Source organism: Plecotus auritus (assembly GCF_963455305.1).
Source record: "Plecotus auritus genome assembly, chromosome: 10".
In the NCBI taxonomy this organism is placed as follows: domain Eukaryota; kingdom Metazoa; phylum Chordata; class Mammalia; order Chiroptera; family Vespertilionidae; genus Plecotus; species Plecotus auritus.
Window position 1 is genome coordinate 57,835,995 of NC_137785.1, and position 13,326 is coordinate 57,849,320.

The following is a 13,326-nucleotide window of genomic DNA, read 5'->3' on the forward strand; positions in this document are numbered from 1 at the left end:
TCAGTAGTACATCAATTTCAGAAAGTGGATTATTTTTACTAGACAGCTATTGTGACATATTGGGTCAGTCATAAATGAAAGATATTCATGCAAGCATGCAATACTTGTAATGAAGTCTCACTCTGACCTTCTGTATGATTGATTCTGTAATTTAGTTTTCTCAGGCAGTGCCTGAAATGAAATGAAATCATGTTGAACAAGTTTTGAATACCCACAGTGCACCAGGAGAAGAAAAATCTACAGCCCTAGAGGCTTGAGAGAGAGCCGCTGAACGATTTATCTCTATGCTATTATAGCCTTTGCCAGCATTCAACATTCTTTTTTTCCCCTCCTTTCCCTTATTTGGCTTAAGTACTTAATTCTGCAGGTAGCTGTAAATGGGAAAATAAAATGCTGTTCAGATTTAAAATGACAGGACAGGAGTATGTGCAGGGAACTGATAAAATATCTTGAATAGAACTGACCTTTCATGTAGCTGAAAGTTACTGGGGGATTCATCCTCATAATTACCATATAGATTATTTTTATTTCTTTCTTGCAATGAAACATTTCAGAGAGCAGGAGTGCTGATTGAATGAAAATTGAACTTGTTAACATTCTTTTCAGCTTAGCCTGTTGTACATAACAGAAGGTTAGCTTTGATGAATTTCAAAATTCCCTTTGATAGCCAAGAAACAGACAGGAAAATAATTGTCTCTTGTCTGATATTTTGTATGCCCCGCCCCTAAAGAGAATTTATAAAACACACTGATAATTCCCAGGCGTGTTCTTCATGCTTTATAGTTCCTGTTTGGAGGGCTGACATTTTGTGTTGGGCATTAGCTCTGGGCTTAATTGTGGTAGCACATGTTTATAGAAAAATGCCACACGGGTGCTCTTGTAACATCAAACATAGTATTAGAAAATTGAAAAAGATGGACGTAAGGGGGGTATATTTGAATATCTGTTTTGTATCTGCTTTGTATCTGTTAAGGAAAGAGAGAAAGAGAGAGAAAAGTCCTATAGGCGACGAGCATGCAGAGAAGAAAATGATAAGCTTTTAAAATATTCATAAGACACTTAAGTCATAATCTAAACAGATGTCATTTTTGACGACCAGAAGAAAATGGAACTATACCAAAGTAAGACGTCTGAAACGATCAGGCTTATGTTAGATATTTCTATGTTTCAGACAGTCATTTGGTATGGCTCTGATTTTGAAGTCGAATTACTTTTTTTTTCTACAAAATGACTGGCGTGCCATTTCTAGACTCTGAAAAGTCTCCCTTTAAGAGAAATAGCAGACTTTCAATTAATACCTTGTTTTAGCAATGTTGCTTAATGGGTTACAGATAACACAGTTATTTCATGGGTCATCCATGTGTTTAATGCGTGGAACGTTCTTTTAAAACAAGCCCTGATGATTGTTATGAACATGTGCGTTGCCAACGTCGATAGAGTGCAGAACAAAATTCCACAGGATGATTACTGAGCCATGGGGAGGGTGTGGGGGGGCGGGGGGGATGACCAACAATTTCTCAAACAAATGGAATGATTATTTCAGTAACGTTTATTTTTGGTCAAGTCGTGGTCAAAATATTTTTACTGTAAGTTACCGGTAGCAAAAGCATGGTTTATGTAAGCAATACAATTTGAGTGGACTAGGACACATCTGTTCAAAGTCTAAATTATAAAATTGAAAAGCTGTGTCAACTTTCAGCAAATATTTACTAAGCACCTACTAAGTGCTATCTATTGTTTGTAATAATTAGAGACAGATTATACTATTTATAAAATTGTTTCCTTGATCACCAGTGTCTCTTTTTCATGTTCTACAAAAATTCACAGTCTGTTTCCTGTGTTAAAGATGCTTATCATCAAAAGTCAACTTGAATGCCACTGTTAGTGTACCTTGACAAGGCCACAGACATTTTAACAAGCTACCTTTCTTCTTCTTTTTTAAAAAAGTATGTTTCTATTGATTTTAGAGAGAGAGAGGAAGGGAGAGGGAAAGAGAGAAACATCAATGTAAGAAAGAAACACCAATCAGTTGCCTCCCATACACACCCCTACTGGGGATCGAACCCGCAACCTGGATATGTGCCCTGATGGGAAATCCAACTTGAGACCTTTCAGTGCACAGGACAATATTCAACCAACTAAGCCATACCAACCAGGGCCTTTCTTCTTTCTTTGTAGAGCAAATAACCTTCTCCATACATAGCTTAAAATAAATACCGTGTTTTTCTGTGTCTAAGACAGGGGTGGGCAAACTTTTTGACTCGAGGGCCACAATGGGTTCTTAAACTGGACCGGAGGGCTGGAACAAAAGCATGGATGGAGTGTTTGTGTGAACTAATATAAATTCAAAGTAAAGGAGCGGAGGGGAGAGCAAGAGAACCCTCCGCTCTTTCGGCTCCACGGGCCGGATAGAACAGCTGAACAGGCCAGATCCGGCCCGCAGGCCGTAGTTTGCCCACGGCTGGTCTAAGATGTATAAGACACCCCCCCACTTTCCCAACTCAAAATTAAGAAATCAATATTTTAAACATTTTGCTGGTTTTCCTCTTAAGGCCTTCTTCTTATTTGGCATCTTAAGGAGTTGTTCTTCCTGTTTTCTCCACTGTCTGATCCTACACTCAGTGGGAGGAGGTCCACATGGTCTCTCTGCAGCTCTATGTCCATGCTCTTTTGCACAGCTGATTACATTCAATTTGAATTTTGCAGAGTAAGACAATCGCTTACCAGTATTTGTCTTTTATTTTTTGACATCTTCATGGGCTCAGAATGCTCTGGTCCCTGTTGCCTCTGCGCACTCTCCACCTCCACCTCCAATTACAGCATTAGCTGGCATCAGTAACAATAAGGCCTGTGATTGGAAGAAGCCTTTTTGACAAGGTATGGGCAGCTGCACACCTGTGTGGCTCCCTCCTTGGCTGACTTCCGTGTATAAGAGGCCCCTTGATTTTCAGTCTAATGATTTTAGAAAAAAATAGCGTCTTATACATGGAAAAATACGGTATTCTTTATTCTCGGCCTATAAATGCTTACTGACCCCGAACATACGAGTGTTGTCTTTAAGTTGAGTTACGTTTAGGGCCATCTATTAAAGGAGGAGTGTGCTCTGAACTTGTAACCCCAGTTAGATGTTGTGAAGTGTGATTACTTGCTCAGTGTATAACATTCAAGGAACAGAAATTGAAAAGTGATGCTGTGATTCATTTCCCTGGACCTTGTTCGTAACATAGATAATCTATAGTTATCTACAATCTATATATATAAAAGGCTAATATGCAAAGTGTCCCCTCTGGAGTTTGACCGGGAGAATGGGAGTTTGATTGCTCGCTATGATGTGCGCTGACCACCAGGGGGCGGTACGGAACATGGTGACCAGCGGTGGCGGGGTGCTGAGGGAGTGAGGGAAGGAGGAGGCGGGGAGGTGGGGAGGTGAGGGGAACCGCGCAGTGGCGGTGCGCGGGCGGTGAGGGAAGAAGGAGGCAGGGAGAAGGGGAGTCGGGGAACCTGATTAGCTCTGATTGCCGGCCAGGCCTAGGGACCTACCCGTGCATGAATTTTGTGCACCGTGCCTCTAGTACTATAATATGGCCAGTACTCCCTACTGGTTCAGGGACAGTAGATGCACCATTTTCCGTCACGCAGATTCCCGAGTGAACCTGGCCTGGTGGCTCAGACAGTTCTTCAGGGATGAGAGTTACTCTCCAGACCTTTGCCCCATTTTCTTTTGTCCACAGCACTTGTCGCCCTTTGAAGTGGTCTCTCTTGCCTGTCCTATCCCTTACCTGTCTCATTTGCTGCTGTCCATCCTCAGGCCTGGAAGATTGTCTGGGTCAGAATACACGGGGCTCACAATAAGTATTCCATGTGTTGAATATATGAATGAGTGAAGGGGTGATGAAAGAATATTTAATTTGTTATCAGGAGCCTACCTTAACTACTAAACTAAACTGGAGGGGCAGGGGTTTCAGATAGAAACAGCTGTAATAATGGAAACTCCTGTTTAAAATGTTAATTTGGGACTGAATAAAAACAGCATGGAGCTGACTTCTTGGTAAAACAAAGGAGTTGCAGGAGTATCGGAGCAAAATACCACTAAGTGTTTTGTGATAAACTCTGGAAATTTTTATTTTGCTAAGAAACTATTAATTAACTTTTAGGAAGACTGTGTCAGTATGTTTGATTATAACCCTGAGAGTAGTTATTAAGTAAAAATTATCTATTTCGGAGCAGAGATTTTGATGAAGTTACACTCTGTGGTAAGTAGGGTCTGTAATTATCATTGGTGTGTTTTTGGCATAACTGTATTTGTTCCAAGGTCTATTTGGGTTAGAAAATACAGTATTTTTGCGTAACTATTGATTGTTGTTAATTTGGGAATAAAGTTTTAACAATTGCTGTCGGACAGAACTAAGTAATTGAGCACAAAATTACTAGCCTGAATTTCATATTTGTAGTTCTCTGGTATTTGTTAATATAAAGCAAGGTTTGTTTGTGTTTTTACTGATCATTGTCTAATTACTTCATTTTTCACGAAGTATTGATTAAAAAACTAGCACAGTGAAAATGTATTTAGTCACACTCTCTAATATGTTTGGGTTATTTGCTTCTTAATTAGATATTATCTTCCATTATGAAAACCTATCATTGGATCATTATTTGTAAAAGGAGTTGGAACGTACATTAAACACAGTTGTCTATTAGATTTCACACATTTTTTTAATGATAACATCAACCCAGATGGAAGTAAGGCCATTGTAATGCGAAAAAAAATAAAAAAAATAAAGATAGAATAATAACGAGGGATATTTAAATGTTTACAAATCAAATTGAAACACCACCCCAGGACAGGAGGTGGGTAACTGAATGCAGATCAATGCCAGGGGTGGGAGGGAGGGTGCTCGCTCACCCCCTGGGAGGACCACATGGAGGCGATGGCCAGGAGGAATGAGTGAGAGGGATTTGGGTATATACTAGTACAGGAGGGATTTGGGTATATACTAGTACACCACCCCGCCCCACTCCCAGTCACCACAGATCTCCTATGGAGTGTGGCCGTGGTCCTATAACATGGTGATTGACTCAGAAAGGCCAGCGTTCACCTTTCAGATCTCTTTCAATCTTGATGAAGTCAAGCAGGGAGTCTAGGCTGTGGGCTGATAAGGCCTTCACACCTCTCTTTTCTCCTTTTTAAATAAGACAAAGCAATGCTCCGGTCCAGATTCTAGGGCAGGGCCCTGTATTTACATGGACTCGAAGGGTATTATTGTTTTTTTTCCCCATGACGTTTAGTTGACCTTCCATTGATCCCTGGTGACCCCAGGTTTGTTTGTTTTTCATTCATGCTAGTGATCTAAAGTTTTCCTTTTAATATAAAAGGATTCAGATGTTAACGGTTCACCTACATCAGTGGTCGGCAAACTCATTAGTCAACAGAGCCAAATATCAACAGTCAACGATTGAAATTTCCTTTGAGAGCCAAATTTTTTAAACTTAAACTTCATCTAACGCCACTTCTTCAAAATAGACTCACCCAAGCCGTGGTATTTTGTGGAAGAGCCACACTCAAGGGGCCAAAGAGCCGCATGTGGCTCGTGAGCCGTGGTTTGCCGACCACTGACCTACCTGATTGATGTTCAGTACTGGACTGGGCTTTGGATAATTTAAGAAAATGAAAGACAGCTACCAGAAGCACGCATTCTTTGGTTTTCTGTTTTCTGTGTTTGTTTTTTTTATAAAAGACAATCTCTTCCATCGGGTGGAGAGAGAAGCAAGCTTCAGCTGAACACCCCCACCAAGGCACCTACAAACTATCCCGGCCTTGAGCACTTGTAATTATAGGCAAATGGAAGGCAGTGCACTTCTTATTAGAGGCCAACGGCCTTCCCATTCTGATGACCTTCTGCGATTGCAAAAATTAATCCCTGCGTACTCTTCAAAACATAGGTTCAGATGTTAGGCTCTCTATTCTTGTGTACATTCGCATTTATGTTATTTTTATATAAATCAAACTGTCTACTGTTGGCTGACATGGGTTGCCCATGAGTTATGACCAGTCAGTGTTTATGGGGATGAACAACCCCACCAGATAGATACCAAGCCTTTCAACGAGTCCCGTGGCAGAAGGTCACTGAATGAAACCCAGGCTTCCTGGGCCGGGCTGCGGACCTGCCACTGTATGGTCCGCCGTTCCTTGCATCTCTAGCTTTCTAGTCAGTGTGGCTTTGTGGGGGCCCGTAACCCTTTCTGTTCCCTCTTCCCCCCCTTTTCTGTCTCTGTTAGCTTCTACTCTCCCTTTGCACCTCAGCTCGGTGGGTCACCTCTTCAGGGATGCACCTCCTGATTTCTCCGCTGTGCATGGTCTGGCCTGTTGCCACCACTCCAGTCCCACTGCATCTCACTCTTGACTTTGCCTGCCCTGCTCCCGTCCGCTCTGGCCTCCTTCCCCTTGTCCAGCATGCCAGGCTCTCTCCACCTCCGACTCCGCCCTGCCGTTCCCTCCGTCTGGAGCCTGCTGCTCCTCCTTCGACGGTTGGCTCCTCCTCATCCTTGAGACACCAGCTCAGCAGTCATCTCTGAGAGGCCTTTGCTACTGACCCAGGAAGTGTCCTCACCCGCCCGCAAATAGAGGCGTTTTTTGAATAACCTATTTATTTTCTTCCAGTAGTTGTCACCAGTTGAATCTTGTGTTTGCACCATTTTCCCATTTATGCCGGCAAGACGTCGACTGTGGGTACTTCCTTCCTCCCACACCCCCACCTCCAGATCATTCCCATTATATTTGTCCAGGAGAGTTGTTTGCAAACCAGGGAGAGTTTGCTCCCCAGGAGACATTTGCCAAATGTCTGGACAGTTTGTGTTTGTCACAGCCTGGTGGGGGAGGGGAAAAGTACGAACAAAGCCCCTTCCCCACAAAGAATGACGATGGACAACGTGAACCTGTCAATACTGCGGAGGTGGAGAAACTCTTATCTAACGTCACCAGACAGAGGATGGAGTGAGACGGTGAAGGGAGAATGAGGTTTTCCCAAATGATGAACAATTTAGAAAATGATGCAATGAACCCGACATATAAAATCTGATTGTGGCCTAACCGGTTTGGCTCAGTGGATAGAGCGTCGGCCTGCGGACTCAAGGGTCCCAGGTTCGATTCCGGTCAAGGGCATGTACCTTGGTTGCGGGCACATCCCCAGAAGGAGGTGTGCAGGAGGCAGCTGATCGATGTTTCTCTCTCATCGATGTTTCTATCTCTCTCTCCCTCTCCCTTCCTCTCTGTAAAAAATCAATAAAATACATTAAAAAAATAAAATCTAATTGTGAAAGGTGTAGAAAAAGGCTGTGAGGGTTCAACCCTTGTTGTTGGGTAGGAGAGGGGCGTCCTCTTAAAATTCACTACTTGCTTTGCCTTTCCGTGATCATTGGTAATTTTTTTCAAGATTGAATTTTAATAACCAAGAGGTAATGGTTTACAAAAAGGCATTGCATGTCTTAGGTTTTATACTAAGAATGAGGAAGAAATGAGTATCCATGGTTATACATGTCTTTATCATGTCATTACTAGTAGGGAAAAATTGTGAGCTATTTTGAAGGTGTATATATGAATTATTCTTGCCTACACATTGTCATAGTAAACTTATTAGTCCATTCTAAATTACGTTTCATTAGAGTAATGTTGAAACGAATGACAAGGTCATTTTCAAAGCTAGGAGGATTGATATATTGGGTTCTGTGGCCTGGCACATAGTAGGTGCTTAATAAATATCTTTAAACTGAGCTGACGTCTTTCTCATTTTAACTGGAAATCCTTAAGATCAAAGGAAACAACTCTCCAAGGTCATTTTTTTCTGGAAAATGATTGGCGCTCTTAAGGATTGCCAAGTTCCCCAAGGCTGTTGTTAATAATCCATGGCCCTAAAGGAACTCGAATCTCTGAAGAGACATTTTCACCATGAATCTTCGTAGACTGTAATCTTCACACCTGGGAAGTGATTATCAGAGAACTGTGGGCCATGCTAAACACTAGCAGATTGTGGTGTGTCGATCATGTGGTTCAGAGGTCACGAGAAGACATTTTTAGAGGCCCTGAGTGTGTTGACCTGTGGGCGATCAGAAAGAGAGGGCCAGCATGTTTTTTTGTTTGTGTTTTGGTGTTTTTTTTTTTTTTTGTGTGTGTGTGTGTGTGTGTGTGTGTGTGTTTTCATTTGAAATCTACACAGATAGCTCTATGTTTTGGCAAGGCCTTGGCCCCATCACCCGCATTTTTCAGGGGTGATTTTCACTCTGTCTCCGCCGTAGAGGAACCCCATTTTTCTGTAGTGAAATGTTATGACAGCCTCAGTATATGAAACCAATGAAAATGGAGTTCCTTTCATTAAAGGGAGGTTGTGGCAATGGAGAGCCCGCAGATCCACTCATCTCTCTCTGCCTCCACCTGCGAGGCACCATGCCCCTTGGAGCAGCTTCTCCGTGGGTGTCAGTGGGTGGCTGTGCCGTCCGGAGAACCACAGTGATCTAAGAATGGGTATAATGGCATCTGATGCTGGAGGCTTTTTAGAGGGTTGGCGTGGAGAATGCATGTGAGGCTCAGCACAAACCCTGGCACCGAGTTAACATCCAGCAAATGTTCCTTTTTGGTTCAGTGAACCCTGGCCATTGGTCAACAGCAGCTCCCAAGCGGTCAGTTCCACAGTAAAGGCATACACTGCAGGTGCACTTCCGGGCGCGCTGGCTGGGGAAGCCAGGACAGCTGAGTGCTTGGCCTTCTGTTGGACTTTGAGATCCATCGGAGGTGCTCTGGGTGTGGGATGAGTCCATCGAGTATCTGTCCGTGCTGAGAAAGCTGACTGCTTGGCCTTCTGTTGGACTCTGAGATCCATCAGAGGTGCTCTGGGTGTGGGGTGAGTCCATCGAGTATCTGTCCGTGCTGAGAAAGCTGACTGCTTGGCCTTCTGTTGGACTCTGAGAGCCATCGGAGGTGCTCTGGGTGTGGGGTGAGTCCATCGAGTATCTGTCCGTGCTGAGAAAGCTGACTGCTTGGCCTTCTGTTGGACTCTGAGATCCATCAGAGGTGCTCTGGGTGTGGGGTGAGTCCATCGAGTATCTGTCCGTGCTGAGAAAGCTGACTGCTTGGCCTTCTGTTGGACTCTGAGAGCCATCGGAGGTGCTCTGGGTGTGGGGTGAGTCCATCGAGTATCTGTCCGTGCTGAGAAAGCTGACTGCTTGGCCTTCTGTTGGACTCTGAGATCCATCAGAGGTGCTCTGGGTGTGGGGTGAGTCCATCGAGTATCTGTCCGTGCTGATTTTCATAGGCATTGGGGTCAAGAGAGCAAAATGACTCCCCTCTCAATGAGAGAGCTTATAAATCAGATTGTCCCATTTGATGGCCAGGCCCGTTGAACTACTTTACTATTATACCGTCAGAATTGAAATACTTACCTTAAATGTACTCTGGACATTGTTTGTAGATATCTGAAAATATTTAGATTGAAATACGTCAGAAAGGACTTTTCAAAAGCGTTCTAAGAGGTGAACATGGAGAGTGAAATGAAGAGTGAGATACCTTCATTCCCAGTAGTTGAGGCCATGGAAGTAACGTGGGGAGGCAAAGGTAGGACTTTAACAGGATGTGGAAGAGTGGACAGACAGCTCATGTTTTCCAAGAGAAATAGCCAAGGGGGTGGTAGAGTGCTAATAAAAAATTAGGACAAAATGATGATGTGAAATCCACTCTTGTGATACAGTCTGCAGAGGGATGCACGCCAGCAGAAGGTAGTATTTTAGGAACAGTGGAAGGGCATATTGTCAGGGAGACTGAGAAGCGTGGGGTTGTTCTGATACAGGTGACTCATTTCTCTGGGCTTCCACAGGAGATTGATAACTCAGAAATTATTAAGAAATGGAAAAATTGTATATTTTACTATTCAAACTTAGCAATGAGCTACAGACTATTTTAACTACTTGTAGATCTTTTGCTCGTTTTAGATCTTTCACACTAAAGTATGCTAGTTTATTTATTTTGTTTTGTGTTTCTGTAAATGGAAAATGTTAAACTGCTCCCCTCCTTCCTCCAGTCCCAGTCCTTGTAATGTAACCATTGTTAGGAGTTTGGATGTACAATTCCCCCCCTTTTTAAACAAAAAGGGGGCTATCCTCTATAATTATTTTGCAACTTGCTTTTTCCCTTCCTGTCTCTGAGATATCAGTCTAGGTCAGAGGTTTTGACTAAGAGCAATTTTGCTCCATGCGGGATGGGCACTATTTGGAGACATTTAAAAATATACATATTTTTTATTGATGTCAGAGAGGAAGGGAGAGGGAGAGAGAGAGAAACATCAATGATGAGAGAGAATCATGGACCGGCTGCCTCCTGCACACCTCACAGTGGGGATCAAGCCCACAACCCAAGCATGTGCCCTGACCGGGAATCTAACCGTGACCTCCTGGTTCATAGGTCGATGCTCAAGCACTGAGACACGCCGACTGGGCTAGAGACATTTTTTATTGTAATGACTGGTGGGGAGAGGGAGGGAGGTTGCTGCTGGCATGAGGGAGGTAGAGGCCAGCGTTGCTATAAACATCCTACGATGCAAAAGACAGCCCCCACCACAAAGATGTCTCTGGTCCACTATGTTAAGGGTCAAGATTGAGGAGCTGCCCTAGCTGGTTTGGCTCAGTGGATAGAGCGTTGACCTGGGGACTGGAGGGTCCCAGGTTCAATTCCAGTCTAGGGCACATGCTCGGGTTGCGGGCTCGATCCCCAGTAGGGGGTGTGCAGGAGGCAGCCGATCGATGATTCTCTCATCATTGATGTTTCTATCTCTATCTCCCTCTCCCTTCCTCTCTGAAATCAATAAAAACATATTAAAAAAAAAAAAAAAAAGATTGAGGAGCTGTTCTAGGCCAATGCGTGCAAATTTCATTTCTTCTACTGGTTTCCTGTTGATAGCTGTGGCTTCTTATTCAGTGGCATTTCACAGACTTAATATTCCAAAACCCAGAGCTCCCGTTTAGTTATTTACAATCATCTGTTTCTGTATAGAGCATAAATCTAGCCCTATCCAGAAAAGATTCCAAAGAGGAGCAGTTCAGCATTCCCAGGCGTGGGTATACAATTAGATTCTGGTCACTGTGCGTCTAGAGAATTCGGTTTCAATAAAATCACAGACTCACTTTAAATGACAGGTTTTCAAGTAAGTCATTTGAAAAGCATGTCTTCATTTTTTGATTCTTTGGAATTAAAAAAAAAGCAACAAAAACACACACCCTTAAAGCGTCCCGTATGACTGCTGAACACAGAAGGCTGGTGTTGAAGGGACTGCGGTGGCTTTCCGAGAAGCGGATCCTGATGATCTGGACCTCCTTGACATACATGCTTCTAAACATCCATTAGTCCATTAAATCATGGCGGGTTGAACAAGAGAAAACAAAGCAGGTTTAAGAGAGAAAAGAAAAAGGGATATCCAATCCTAAAGGCGTGGAATGACTTCCAGATGCTGGGGACATTGTAACTCCGAGTGGGAAGGACCCTCTGGCTAACCACAGAGGTTTTTGCAGAAAGGGTGCCCTCAGGCAAACAGATGTTCGCTGGGTGCTTGTCCAGCCCACGCTCTCCACATATCCGATGCATTCCTGGAAGGACTGGACAGAGAAGGAATTCTCCTCTCGGAACTGGGTCAAGTGCAATGGAACCAGAGCTATGTGTGTGAGGTGGGTGGCAAGCCCACTGGTGAGCCGAAGTGGGGGGACCTCGGCTTCACCCCTTTCCTTGCCATCAGTTTCCTCAACAAGAAGCAAGAGTTCTAAGCCAATCTGAGAAAGACAAATGTCATATGATTTTCACTTATTTGTGGAATCTAATGGACAAAATGAATTGACCAATAAAATAAGACCTGAAGCAGGGAGGCATGGGGCAGACTGACATACCTCCATGTGGGGTTGGGGGGACGAGAAGAGATAAACCAAAGAACATATGTACTTATATGCATAGCCCATGGACATGGGCAATAGGGTGGTGAAGACCTGGTGGGGGGGGGGTGGGTAGGGGCTGGGAGAATGGGTGTAAATGGGAGATATCTGTATACTATCTTACCTAATAATAGACAAACATGTAAATTGACCGGACCTCCGCTACGCCCACAGCCAATCAGAGTGAGTATGCAAATTAGACGGCCAAAGATGGCGGCCGCCCAGCTGCTTCAGGCGCAGAGTGGCCAGGTGGGGCAGATGAGAGGGAGGGCGGCGGGGGAGTGGGGCGAAGGGATCTACAGGAGCGGAGTGCCACAGCGAAGACAAGATTGCAGACTCCGGAGTCTGCAGCAAAGACGAAGATGGCAGACTCTGGCCGAGCGAAGGCCTGGGTCTCGGGTGCCGGAGGAAAACCGGTGCTGGAAGCCAAAGGAAGGAAGGCCTATTGCACGAATCGCTTCATGCAACGGGCCTCTAGTCAACAATAAAAAGTATACGTAAAAAAAAGAAGCACGAGTTGGAAGTTTATTTCTCCTGTGCCAATAGTCTGTTTTAAATTATTCTTTTAAGTCACCCAGTGACACTTCTATAGTGAAATAGACGCAGCTGGATATTTGGGTTTTGTGCTTTCGACTTTTCAACTTTTTTAGCATGAGTCCTTATAGTTAATACAGTAATAGAGGCCATCATCCTGCGATAAGTCAGACCTATCAAAATTACAACTGGTAAATCTGTCTAGGGGATTGCAAACATCATACATTCAAGGTATAATTGATATATATCATTATTAATAGTTTCAGGTGTACAGCACAGTGATTCAATGTTTGTATACACTGAGTGGCCAGGTCATTATGATCTCTGAACACATAATAATCTGGCCACTCAGTGTATATCCTATATAATAAAAGGCTAATATGCAGATTGTCCCCTCAACCAGGAGTTCGACCAGCAGGCAGGCTGGCAAACTGCCCATGTCCCCTCCCCCTGGCCAGGCTGGCTGGACCCCACCCATGCACGAATTCATGCACTGGGCCTCTAATCCTATCTAATAAAAGGCTAATAGGAAAATTGACCAAATGGTGGAATGACCAGGCACTATGACACACACTGACCACCAGGGGGCAGACGCTCAATGCAGGAGCTGCCTCCTGGGGGTCAGTGCGCTCCCACAGGGGTAGCGCTGCTCAGCCAGAAGCCAGGCTCACGGCTGGCGAGCACAGTGGTGGTGTGGGGAGCCTCTCCCACCTCCACGGCAGCACTAAGGATGTCCAACTGCTAGCTTAGGCCCGCTCCCCGTAGAGCAGGCCTAAGCCGTCAGTTGGACATCCCCCGAGGACTCCCAGACTGCGAGAGGGCATAGTCCAGGCT

General features: G+C 44.3%; 1 protein-coding gene across 1 annotated transcript in view; it reads left to right on the forward strand.

The window, feature by feature from the left end:
- The window catches only part of TOX3 (TOX high mobility group box family member 3), a 112,053-nt gene that overhangs the window by 83,327 nt on the left and 15,400 nt on the right, over positions 1–13,326 (forward strand). The window lies entirely within an intron of this gene.